The following is a 12,935-nucleotide window of genomic DNA, read 5'->3' as shown; positions in this document are numbered from 1 at the left end:
GCTGGCTACTGGAACACCCTGTGGATACTCCACAAACATTGTCCTCTAAGTCTGGTATCTCCAGCATGGCAGCTTCAGGCTAGTTGGACTTACATAGCAGCTCAGGGTTCCAAAGGCATGTGTCCCAAGAGAGAGAAGGAAAGGAAAGCTGTGTTAACTTTCATGACCTAGTCTGGGAAGTCACACAGCATCTGTCCACCATCCTATTCCTTGAAGAAGTTAGAAAAGCCTACTCAAGATCAAGGGGTGGGAACATAGGCCCTTCACTTAATGTAGGAGTGTCAAGTCACATTGTAAGGAGAACAGATATATACTGGTGAGGCCATCTTTATAAAACGCAACCTGCGATAGCAGCACCCAACACATCCCACAGCCAACTTACACAGCCATCTTGCCATTACACCTGAGTCCAGCCTGTCTGCATTAGTGCCCATACCTCCTTTCTTATCTCTTCCCCAGTAACATAGTGCCCCAATCTTTATTTCATTGTCCTTCATGCACAGCCACACACTGGGGTCCTATAAACTCACTCGTAAGGTCAATCTCCCATATGTTTTCCCTAGAGTTTTGGAGGGTGAGGAAAAGCCCCAGTGGGCTTGAGAAATAGGTATCACATGTAACCCAGGTTAGAGGTCCTGAGAAACGTCATTGTGCACTTGGGACAACTGGACAGACCCCTGAATGCATTTTCATGTCAATGTGCTAAGATGAAATTCTTCCCTCAATGCCTCAAACATCTCCTCGGCGAGGACCTCCTCCTGTTAGGAGCTGGCAGAACAATGATAAAGGAAGAAGGAACTCACAGTGGAGAGAGGCCTGTATCACCTTGTTGGAGCATGATCCAAAGGATATAGGGAACATTAAAGGATGTTAAGCCAAGAAGTATCATGCTCAGTTTTGCACCTTAGAAAGATCATCACTGTTAAAGCACACATGCCAGGAAGCACAAACCGAAGAAAATCTGCAATGGAATGGAGTTTGTTTTCTTTGCTTCAGAAGACAAAATTAGGAGGTGGAGTAACAATGACCTTATCTTCTAATGAATTTACTCCAAGTGCTGAATTATTCTTTACCATACCAACAGATAAAGGCTAATTTGACTCCCGAGATATGAAAAATAGGCATAGTAAAATCGTTTTTAATACTCTGGGAACCTCTCTGATTTATTAAAAATGTCAGGGATGCATTCGACAACAAAATCCTCTAAAGTCATTAGAAAGGTGCGAAAGGAGTTTCACAATAGCATTTCATGGAATTCAGAACGACAGCAATTCCTAGTAGAACTGTCTTTTCTTGCACCATAACCGATATTGGACAAGGAAACTGTATACCTGATTGATTCAGGAAATCAAAGTAATAACACTACCAGCAACAGTGAGGCCAAGTGATTAGAAGAAGGCTGGTTGAAAATTTAAACACCCTTTTTACTCATTAATCTCCAACTGCTAACGACAAACAAAAAACAAAATTAACATGATTGTAAACTAAGCACTTGTGTCCTGTGGCTACCATGTTGGCCTGCTGAGAGGGAATGAGCTGATCAAAGCCAGTGAGTCTGTGGAGAACTGTGGGATTAGTGCTGCTTCGGGGAGCGCACAGCCAGCATCCATTACCCAGCCTGTTTCAGGAACAGGTGAATACCGTAATTAATCTTGGCTTCAATTTGGAGGGAAGCGGGGAACCTACCTGCTCTGTCCACTGAGTTTATGCGTTAATCCCCCATGCTCTGGGAAAAAGTTTTTAAATTGGCATAAAGACTTTCCCCCCTTCTGTATGTGTAGAGAAGAAACAGTTAGGAGGGGTTGCTGAGTTCCCTAACTTCAGGCAGTTAAGATGCCTCCCAGGAAAGATGTCGATTGCTACCTTGCTAGGTTTGATGCTTCTAAGCGCACAGAGCAAAGGCTCTTCCAATGAGGCTAGCAGGTTTTTTTAATGCAAGAAAATACTCGGAGATGCAGGGGGCCTTACTCACAAACATAAACTATGGAAAGCCAGGTATTTGGAGTTGCAGTTGCTCTCAGGGGCAAATTCATCTAATCAGTGGGCTGTTGAATTGCTTAAAGCATGTCCAGGACTTTACGTATTATTCTACATACAGATAAGTGAATAGGAACTTGCCTTGCCCCTCCTTTGCACCAAATTCATGTGTGTTTTTTAAAAAGCAATAATATGTACAAATGAAATATCTGCATCAATAGAAATTTCACATTAGAAACATTGACAATTTGTCTTAAATTTAATGCTGAATGAACCATGTAGCAAAATAAAACCAAGCCATGAAAGGCAACCCCAATTCTGAGAGGAGACCACAAATTATGGGTATAAACAGGAGGTGCTAGAAGGTGCCCTCTGACACCCTAACGTGGAGTGGTATCGGCCACTCTGTCGAAGAGGGAGAAAAGCTAAGCAGGTTGAGAGGCCTGTTAGCAATTGTAAAATGTGGGCCCCCCTCCCTCTTCAACAACCTCAGAGATGGGCTGAGGTTCCAGTGGGGTGCAAATTAGCCATCCAAGCATAAAGCCTTAAAGAGTAAGGTCCTTTCCCGGAGACCCTACGCACAGTGATAGCGATGTGGCTTCTCTATGACCACCTCCCCAATTCCACTCTGCTCCTCCCCCACAATTCTGTAACAAAATATTACTACATTTCTGAAATGTCATTACTGCCAGCTTTTTTCCTCATTAGTTCATCTGTATCTGATGTCCGACTATTACAATTTTGTTTGGGGACCTGTCTTAGCCATTTTGGGCTATTATAATAAGATACCATAGACTGGGTGGCTTAAATCACAAAAATTTTTTTCTCACAGCCTGGAGGCTACGAAGTCCAAGATCAAGGTGTCAGACAATTTGTATCTGGTGAGAGCCCTCTTCCTAGTTTGCAATGGCTGTCTCAGGGGTCTTTGCGAAGTTATGGCCCCTTTTGCTATCGGTAGAAAGTTTGGGCACAGCCTCTCCTGTTGGCAGAAGGGGAGACCCTAGTCCCTCCTGGCACGATATGTGGGCAGCCCCAGCATTCACTCCTGTCATGCGGGGGACCCTGCTCGCTGCGCCATTTGTCATGCGGGAGATCCTGCAGGGTCTCTGCTCCCGCTCCCCATACAAGAACGCAGGATATGGTGAGGCCAAAAAGGAACACCCACGGAGCCATAGGTAGGGGAGTCATACCACTTTATTCTCTCTGGCGGCACTATACTCTCACTGGAGGCTGGATACACACTGTCCGCAAACCGCCATCCACGCTTGCCAGCCCAGCCGCCATCTCCTTGCTAGCCCCATCCTTCTTCTCTTTCTCTTCCTTCCTCCTCTCCGTAGCCACAGCAGTTATATTGTGGCCAATGGCTCACTGGTTACAGCTGTCGGCCAACTAGCCACAGCTGATGGCCATGCAATCACAGTTGGCCATTTACTACCTGAGCCAGCACCTGTCTATGTGAGGCCGAGAGCCTGGAAACTACTCTCTGGGGCTCCGCCCCCACACTCCACCCCTACAGGCTCTCGCCTCACAATCTACGCGACAAGCGTCTTCCGCGAGGGGACCTGTGCGAGGAGCCTGGGGGTGAATGCAATATCCTGGACACAGCCAGGCTCTCTGGGCACAGCCAGGGTTTCTCAGGGCACCACCAGTGCTTCTGGGCACGGCCAGACTTCCTGGACTTCTTAGGGTACCACCTGTCTTCCCGGACACAGCCAGGGTTTCTCAGGGCACCACCAGTACTCCTGGGCACTGCCAGACTTCCTGGACTTCTTAGGGTACCACCTGTCTTCCCGGACACAGCCATGGTTTCTCAGGGCACCACCAGTACTCCTGGGCACAACCAGACTTCCTGGACTTCTTAGGGTACCACCTGTCTTCCCGGACACAGCCAGGGTTTCTCAGGGCACCACCAGTACTCCTGGGCACTGCCAGACTTCCTGGACTTCTTAGGGTACCACCTGTTTCCCCGGGCACAGCTAGGATTTCTCAGGGCACTGCCACTCTCTCTGGGAACAGCCACACTTCCTGGACACAGCCAGGGCTTCTCAGGGCACCACCACTCTCTGTGGGCACAGCCACACTTCCTGGACACAGCCAGGGCTCTCAGGGCACTGCCACTCTCTCTGGGAACAGCCCGACTTCCTGGGCACAGCCAGGGTACCTTCAGGGCTCTACTACTCTCTCTGGGAACAGCCCGACTTCCTGGGCACAGCCAGAGTACCTTCAGGGCTCTACTACTCTCTCTGGGAACAGCCCGACTTCCTGGGCACAGCCAGGGTATCTTCAGGGCTCAGCCACACTTCCTGGACTCAGCCAGGGCTCTCAAGGCACTGCCCCTCTCTCTGTGCCTCTCAGGGTACCCTGCTGGAACAACAGCGACTCACAACCAAGGTGCTTACATATTCTCAATGGCGGCCAGTCAAGAGACAAAAGCAAATATCCCCCAGTTCCACTAACAACAGTTCCCAAACAAACAGTCAAGCGGTCCATTAAATTAGGGATGGAAGGCAATTCCCCATAGTCCATAGTCATTCACCAGGGCTGTCCTGGGGGTGAGGGACGACCTTGACCTCACCCTCATCTCCCACGGAGGACTCAGCAAGCGTTACCTCCTGGGACTACAAGTCCTGCATCCGGGCTGCCTGAGCAGGAACTTCCCCGGCCCACAGGGCTGCAACGACCTTTGCTTTCTCCGGCCTGTGCTGGTTGGGGAACCGTCCACATCTTTCCACCTCTCCACGGGGCTCCATCTCTCCAGCAGCTGCATGGCTTTTCCTGTGCTGGTGGGAGAACCGTCCACGTCCTCCCACCCCTCCACGGGGGTCCAGCTCTCCGGCAGCTGCTCCTCCTGGTCTTCCTCAGACTGAGTGTTCATACACACAAACTGCTCCACCGTCCTTTGGAGAGCTTTGGCCGGCACCATATCCTGCCGACTACGCCATGTGTCATGCGGGGGACCCTGCTCGCTGCGCCATTTGTCATGCGGGAGATCCTGCAGGGTCTCTGCTCCCGCTCCCCATACAAGAACGCAGGATATGGTGAGGCCAAAAAGGAACACCCACGGAGCCATAGGTAGGGGAGTCATACCACTTTATTCTCTCTGGCGGCACTATACTCTCACTGGAGGCTGGATACACACTGTCCGCAAACCGCCATCCACGCTTGCCAGCCCAGCCGCCATCTCCTTGCTAGCCCCATCCTTCTTCTCTTTCTCTTCCTTCCTCCTCTCCGTAGCCACAGCAGTTATATTGTGGCCAATGGCTCACTGGTTACAGCTGTCGGCCAACTAGCCACAGCTGATGGCCATGCAATCACAGTTGGCCATTTACTACCTGAGCCAGCACCTGTCTATGTGAGGCCGAGAGCCTGGAAACTACTCTCTGGGGCTCCGCCCCCACAACTCCCAAAGTCATTTTTGGATGATCTTACCTGATTCACCAGACTCTTCATTCTTTAAAAAGTGTTAGTCAAAAAGAGTGCAGGAGACGTCATCAAAATGGCGGCGTGAGGTGAGCCTCTGTAAAGCTCCCCTGAAATTTACAACTAATCGAACAATAACTCCACAAAGGACTCCCTGCACAGCAGACAGGCAAGACGAAGAGGCCCACTACTGAATTCACCTAAAGGTGGGTGAATCGCGCGAGCTGGGGAGGAGAGAAGGGAGAAGTGCGGAGACAGAGCCGCTCAGGCACAGGACGCAGACCTAGCTCAGTGCTCCAAGCTCGCTTCTTCCCGGAACTACCGCAGCTGCGGGAGAGGGAAGAACTCGGACTGCTAGGGCGCTGCTTATGGCCCATAGCTCGGAGAAAAGACTGAGGGAAGAAGGCTGAAAATGCTTGTTTAAGCCCTCACTGCCGAGCAGAGCACGGAAGCCGTAGGCACTGAGACTAGCCACCCCCTCCCTCCCCTCCCAGAGCTCGCCCCGCCCCCACCTGCCCGGTGCTAGAAGCAGAACAGTAGCAGTGTCAGATCAAAATAACAGAATATTTGCTGTTCTGAGAACTGTAAACCGCAGACACAGATTCGTAGCCAAACTAGTTCCGGCAAAGGGGAGGGAGCTGTGGAAGCAGGACTGGCTGTGGTGGTAGTCACTGCCATTGCTCTGGGCCACCTCTCACAACTCACCCCGCCCCTGGCCCCACCTATCTGGGCGGATCCCTGCAGGAGTAAACAGAACTGCTGAAACATACGGGCTCTGAATCTGGTGCAGGAAGAGCTTTGGAACTTCAAAAGCTCTCCGCATACCCACACAGACACTGTGCCCTGTGACCCAGGTGAACTATTAACAGAGGAGAAGCCCATCTCCCAGGGAATCCCCCCATTGTGTGAGAAGCTGGAATCGTGCAGAGAAAACATAGCACTACCATGTGAGAGAGAGAAAAAAGGCTGCAGTCGGAGAGAAAATAAAACATTCTACCAACAAATGCTGGAAAACAAAAGAAAGACCTCTTCCTATCAACCTGTTGCAGAAGCCACTCCTGTAGATGTCTAGGAAGAGAAATAATAAATCAATAATTGCCATGAATAACCAAGATAACAAGACAGCTCAGAAAGAAAGTGAAAAGTCTCCAGAAAAGGAACTTAAAGATATGGAAATATGTGACTTAAATGACAGAGAATTCAAGATTGCAGTTCTGAAAAAACTAAACGAGATGCAAGAAAACACAGAAAGGCAGTTTAATGAACTCAGAAACACAATCAAAGAACAACGTGAGCATTTTATGAAAGAGATTGAAATTTTAAAAAAGAACCAAATTGAATCTCTGGAGATTAAGAACTCAATAGAAGAAATTAAGAATGAAATAACCAGCTTAGGTAGTAGAGTTGACCAGATGGAGGAAAGAATCAGTGACAGCGAAGATAGAAACCTGGAAATGACACAGGTGGAAGAAGAAACAGACTTGAGACTTAAAAGAAATGAAAGAACTCTACAAGAACTTTCTGACTCCATCAGAAAGAGCAATATAAGAATAATGGGCATACCAGAAGGAGAAGAAAGAGAGAAGGGAACAGAGAATATATTCAAACAAATTGTCGATGAGAACTTCCCAAACTTGTGGACAGAACTGGATCCTTGAATCCAAGAAGCAAATAGAACACCTAATTACCTCAATCGCAACAGGCCTTCTACAAGGCACATTGTATTGAAGCTGTCTAAAATCAACGACAAAGAAAGAATCCTCAAGGCAGCCAGGGAAAATAAGATGGTAACCTACAAAGGAAAGCCCATTAGATTATCATCAGATTTTTCAGCAGAAACTCTACAAGCCAGGAGGGAGTGGAACCAAATATTCAAACTATTGAAAGAGAGAAATTATGAGCCATATATGAGAAATATATATCCAGCAAAGATATCCTTTAGATAGGAAGGAGGAATAAAGACCTTTCCAGACATACAGAAGCTGAGGGAATTTTCTAATACACAACCTGCACTACAAGAAATACTAAAGGAGGCTATTCGACCACCATCAATAGGGACAATTTGTGGCAACCGAAAACATAAAAAGGGGGAGAATATGGGAATGGAGAAAGTAAGCGTGCTGAAGAAAATGGAATACTCTAAATATTACACTTTCTTTTACATAAACTTAAGGGTAACCACTCAAAAAAAATCCAGAACTGAAATATATACTGTAATAAAAGAAGAAACAGAGGGAAACATCATAGACTACCACCACACAGAAATAATAGAAAACAACAAAAAGGCAAACAAACAATGGAGACACAGCCTTACCAGAAAACTAAAGCTAGAATGACAGGAAATCCTCACATATCAATAATCACCCTAAATGTAAACGGACTGAACTCACCAATAAAAAGGCACAGAGTAGCAGATTGGATCAAAAAACTAAACCCAACCATATGCTGTCTCCAAGAGACACATCTCAGCTACAAGGACAAGCATAGACTCAAAGTGAAAGGGTGGAAATTGACACTCCAAGCAAATGGTACCCAGAGAAAATCAGGTGTAGCCATAATGATATCAGATGAAACAGACTTCAGGGTGAAAAAGATAACAAGAGACAAAGATGGACATTTCATAATGGTAAAGGGGACTATACAACAAGAAGACATAACAGTCATCAATATTTATGCCCCCAATCAGGGAGCACCAAAATATACCAAGCAACTACTAACAGAACTAAAGGGAGAAATTGACCAAAACACAATTATACTAGGGGACTTAAATACATCATTGACAGCTATGGATAGATCATCCAAACAGAAAATAAATAACGAAATAACAGCCCTAAATGACATATTAGATGAAATGGACATAATTGACATATATCGAGCACTTCATCCCAAAACATCAGACTATACTTTCTTTTCTAGTGTACAGGGAACATTCTCAAGGATAGACCATATATTGGGACATAAAATCAGCCTCAGCAAATTTAAGAAGATTGAAATCATACCAAGCATATTCGCTGATCACAAGGCTTTGAAATTGGATATCAACTGCAAAAAGAAAGCAGGATAAAACACAAATACATGGAGATTAAACAACATACTTTTAAAGAACGACTGGGTCAAAGAAGAAATTAGAGGAGAGATCAAAAGATACATAGAAACAAATGACAATGAAAATACATCCTACCAAAATTCTTGGGATGCAGCGAAAGCAGTTTTAAGAGGGAAATTTATATCATTACAGGCCTACCTCAAGAAACAAGAAAAATCCCAAATAAATAACCTCATGTTACACTTTAAAGAACTAGAAAAAGAAGAACAAGTGAAACTCAAAGTCAGCAGAAGAAAGGAAATAACAAAAATCAGAGCAGAACTAAATGAAATAGAGAACAAAAAGACAATAGAAAAAATTAATGTGACAAAGAGCTGGTTCTTTGAAAAGATTAACAAAATTGACAAACCATTGGCTAGACTCACTAAGATAAAAAGAGAGAAGACACTGATTAACAAAATCAGAAACGAAGAAGGGGAAGTTATCACGGACACCACAGAAATACAAAGGATCATCCAAGAATACTATGAAGGACTATATGCCACCAAATTCAATAACCTAGAAGAAATGGATAAGTTCTTAGAAACATATAGCCTTCCAAGGCTGAACCATAAAGAACTGGAAAATCTAAACAGACCGATCACCAGTAACAAAATCGAATCAGTCATCCAAAACTTTCCCAAAAGCAAAAGTCCGGCACCAGATGTCTTCACTAGTGAATTCTACCAAACCTTCAAAGAGGATCTAATACAAATCCTGCACAAACTCTTCCAAAAAATTGAAGAAGAGACAGTACTCCCTAACTCATTTTATGAGGCCAACATTACCCTGATACCAAAACCTGGTAAGGACAACACAAAAAAAAGAAAACTACAGACCAATATCTCTGATGAATACAGATGCAAAAATCCTAAACAAAATTCTAGCAAATCGAATACAACAACGCATTAAAAAGATCATTCATCACGACCAAGTGGGGTTCATCCCCGGGGCACAAGGATGGTTCAACATACGCAAATCCATCAATGTGATACATCACATAAACAAAATAAAGGGCAAAAATCATATGATTATATCCATTGATGCAGAAAAGCATTTGATAAGATACAACATCCATTTATGATTAAAACACTTAATAAAATAGGTATAGAAGGAAAATAACTTAACATAATAAAGGCCATATATGGCAAGCCCTCAGCTAATCTCATAATTAATGGTGAAAAACTGAAGCCGTTTGCTCTACGTTCAGGAACACGACAGGGCTGTCCCCTATCACCTCTGCTTTTCAACATAGTGTTGGAAGTCCTTGCCAGAGCAATCAGGCAAGAGAAAGAAATAAAAGGCATCCAAATTGGGAATGAAGAAGTTAAATTATCACTCTTTGCAGATGACATGATGGTATATATTGAAAACCCTAAAGACTCCACCAAAAAGCTATTAGAAACAATCAACGAATACAGTAAAGTTGCTGGCTACAAAATCAACATACAAAATTCCATTGCTTTCCTATATACTAACAATGAAATCTCAGAAAAAGAAATACAAAAAACAATTCCTTTGGCAATTGCAGCAAAAAGAATAAAATACCTAGGAATAAACTTAACCAAGGATGTGAAGGACCTATACGCTGAAAACTATAAGACATTTTTGAAAGAAATTGAAGAAGACACAAAGAAATAGAAAAACATTCTGTGCTCATGGATTGGAAGAATCAACATAGTTAAAATGGCCATATTACCCAAAGCAATATATAGATTTAATGCAATCTCCATCAAAATCCCAATGGCATTTTTTAAAGAAATAGAACAAAAAAATTATCAGATTTGTTTGGAACCACAAAAGACCCCAAATAGCCAAAACAATCTTAAGAAAAAAGAACAATACTGGAGGTATCACACTCCCCGACTTTAGCTTGTACTACAGGGCTACAATAATCAAAACAGCATGGTATTGGCAGAAAAACAGACACATAGACCAATGGAATAGAATTGAGAACCCAGAAATAAAACCACATAAATATGGACAGATAATTTTTGACAAAGAAGCAAAAAACATACAATGGAGGACAGACAGCCTCGTCAATAAATGGTGCTGGGAGAATTGGATAGCCACGTGCAAAAGAATGAAACTGGACTGCTATCTGTCACCATGTACCAAAATTAATTCAAAATGGATCAAAGACTTAAGCATAAGACCTGACACAATAAACTGAGTAGAAGAAAACATAGGTACTAAACTTATGGACCTTAGGTTCAAAGAGCATTTTATGAATTTGACTCCAAAGGCAATGGAAGTAAAAGCGAAAATAAATGAATGGGACTATATATGAAACTTAAAAGCTTCTGCACAGCAAAAGAAACCATCGACAAAATAAAGAGGCAACCAACTGAATGGGAGAAGGTGTTTGCAAACAGTGCCTCCGATAAGGGGCTAATATCCAAAATATACAAAGAACTCATGAAACTCAACAACAAAAAAACAAACAAGCCAATTGAAAAATGAGCAGAGGACCTGAGAGACATTTGTCCAAAGAGGACATACAAATGGCAAATAGACATATGAAAAAATGCTCAACATCACTAATCATCAGAGAAATGCAAATAAAAACCACAATGAGATATCACCTCACTCCAGTCAGAATGGCTATCATCAACGAGACAAGTAGTAACAAGTGTTGGAGAGGCTGTGGAGAAAAAGGAACCCTCATACACTGTTGGTGGGAATGCAGACTGGTGCAGCCGTTATGGAAGGCAGTGTGGAGGTTCCTCAAAAAATTACGAATAGAATAACCATGTGACCCAGCAATCCCTCTCCTGGGTATCTACCCCAAAAATCTGAAAACATTTATACATAAAGACACGTGTGCTCCAATGTTTATTGCAGCTTTGTTTACGGTGGCCAGGACTTGGAAACAACCAAAATGTCCTTCGATAGATGAATGGATAAAGAAGTTGTGGTATATATACACAATGGAATACTATTCGGCAGTAAGAAAAGATGATATAGGAACATTTGTGACAACATGGATGGATCTTGAGAGTATAATGCTAAGCGGAATAAGTCAGACAGAAAAAGCAGAGAACCATATGATTTCACTGATATGTAGTATATAAACCAAAAACAACAAAAGAACAAGACAAACAAATGAGAAACAAAAACTCATAGACACAGACAATAGTTTAGTGGTTACCAGAGGGTAAAGGGGATGGGGGATGGGAGATGAGGGTAAGGGGGATCAAATATATGGTGATGGGTGGTGAACACACAATGGGATTTATAGATGATGTAATACAGAATTGTACACCTGAAATCTATGTAATTTTACTAACAATTGTCACCCCAATAAATTAAAAAAAAAAAAAATAGAGTGCATAAAGGAGAGAGATCCAAGGTGGCAGAGTAGATAAACACTGTGCCTGTGTCCTTCTATGACCACCTTAAAATTACAACTAAATTATAGAACATTCAACCTGGACAGCCATCTGAGGGCTAGCTGAAGAGAAGGTTTATAACTAAGGATATAAAGAAGCCATGATGAGACTGGTAGGAGGGGTGGAGACGCGAAATGGGCCGGCCCCACACCTGTGTGTGGCAGTTGAGCATCAGGAGGGAAAACTTGGCCATGGAGTGTCACTCCAGAGGAGCCAAAAACCCCAGCCCCACACCAAGTTCCCCAGCCTGGAGTACTGGTGCCGGGAAGAGGAGCCCCCGCAACATCTGACTGTGAAAAACGGTGCGGATTCTGACTGTCCAGGTGGGACGAAAGGCTGCGGGAAACCCAGGTATCCTCTTAAAGGGCCTGCACACAGAATAACTTACTCACCTTGTGCTCTAGCGGAGAGATGGTGACTTGGGGGGCATCAGAGACATACGGGGGCGGGACGCGGGCAGACTGAGGTGTGTGGCATTGGGCTAGAGCTGGAAGACAATCTCCATTTTTCTGTGCGAGATCTTCCTCCAGTGCAGCCAGCAGGTGGGCGCCATCTTTAATATTTTGAGCCCTCCCCCTAGGCTTACAGCCAAATCTGACTCTCATTGGTCGGGGGAGCTCCAGGGCTCCAGGCTGCTGATAAACTGGGACCCCGCCTCACCCAACATCCCCAACGCCAGAGGCACTTTCTTCATGAGCAGCCAGCCCTGCCCGCATTGCATTCTTTCTTGGAAAACTATCGGAGTCTCAGGACCCAGGCAGGCAGTGGCTGGCCTTGGTGTACTCTGAGACTTTTGCTGAGTAGCTCCAGGCTCAGCACTGGCACCAAACCAGAGTCTACATTAACCTGGTGGCCACAACTCTTCCCACTCTAGTGACTCCCTAAAACACTGCCTCACCCAACTTGCGTACTGCACAAGTCTTTATCAGCAGCTGAACGTTAAGGGAGCTAACAGGTGGTAGCAGGTTTTGGGCTGTCCTGACTTCTTAAGGAACTACCTCAGGCCTAGTACTGGTGGCAGCCATCCTTGGTTTGCAACATGGCCTCTCCCATGTGCCTCC

This window comes from Rhinolophus sinicus, chromosome 2 (assembly GCF_057876585.1).
Source record: "Rhinolophus sinicus isolate RSI-liver-muscle chromosome 2, RSI-T2T, whole genome shotgun sequence".
Taxonomy (NCBI): Eukaryota; Metazoa; Chordata; class Mammalia; order Chiroptera; family Rhinolophidae; genus Rhinolophus; species Rhinolophus sinicus.
The sequence above is the reverse complement of the archived record's forward strand: the minus strand, read 5'-3'. Positions refer to the sequence as shown.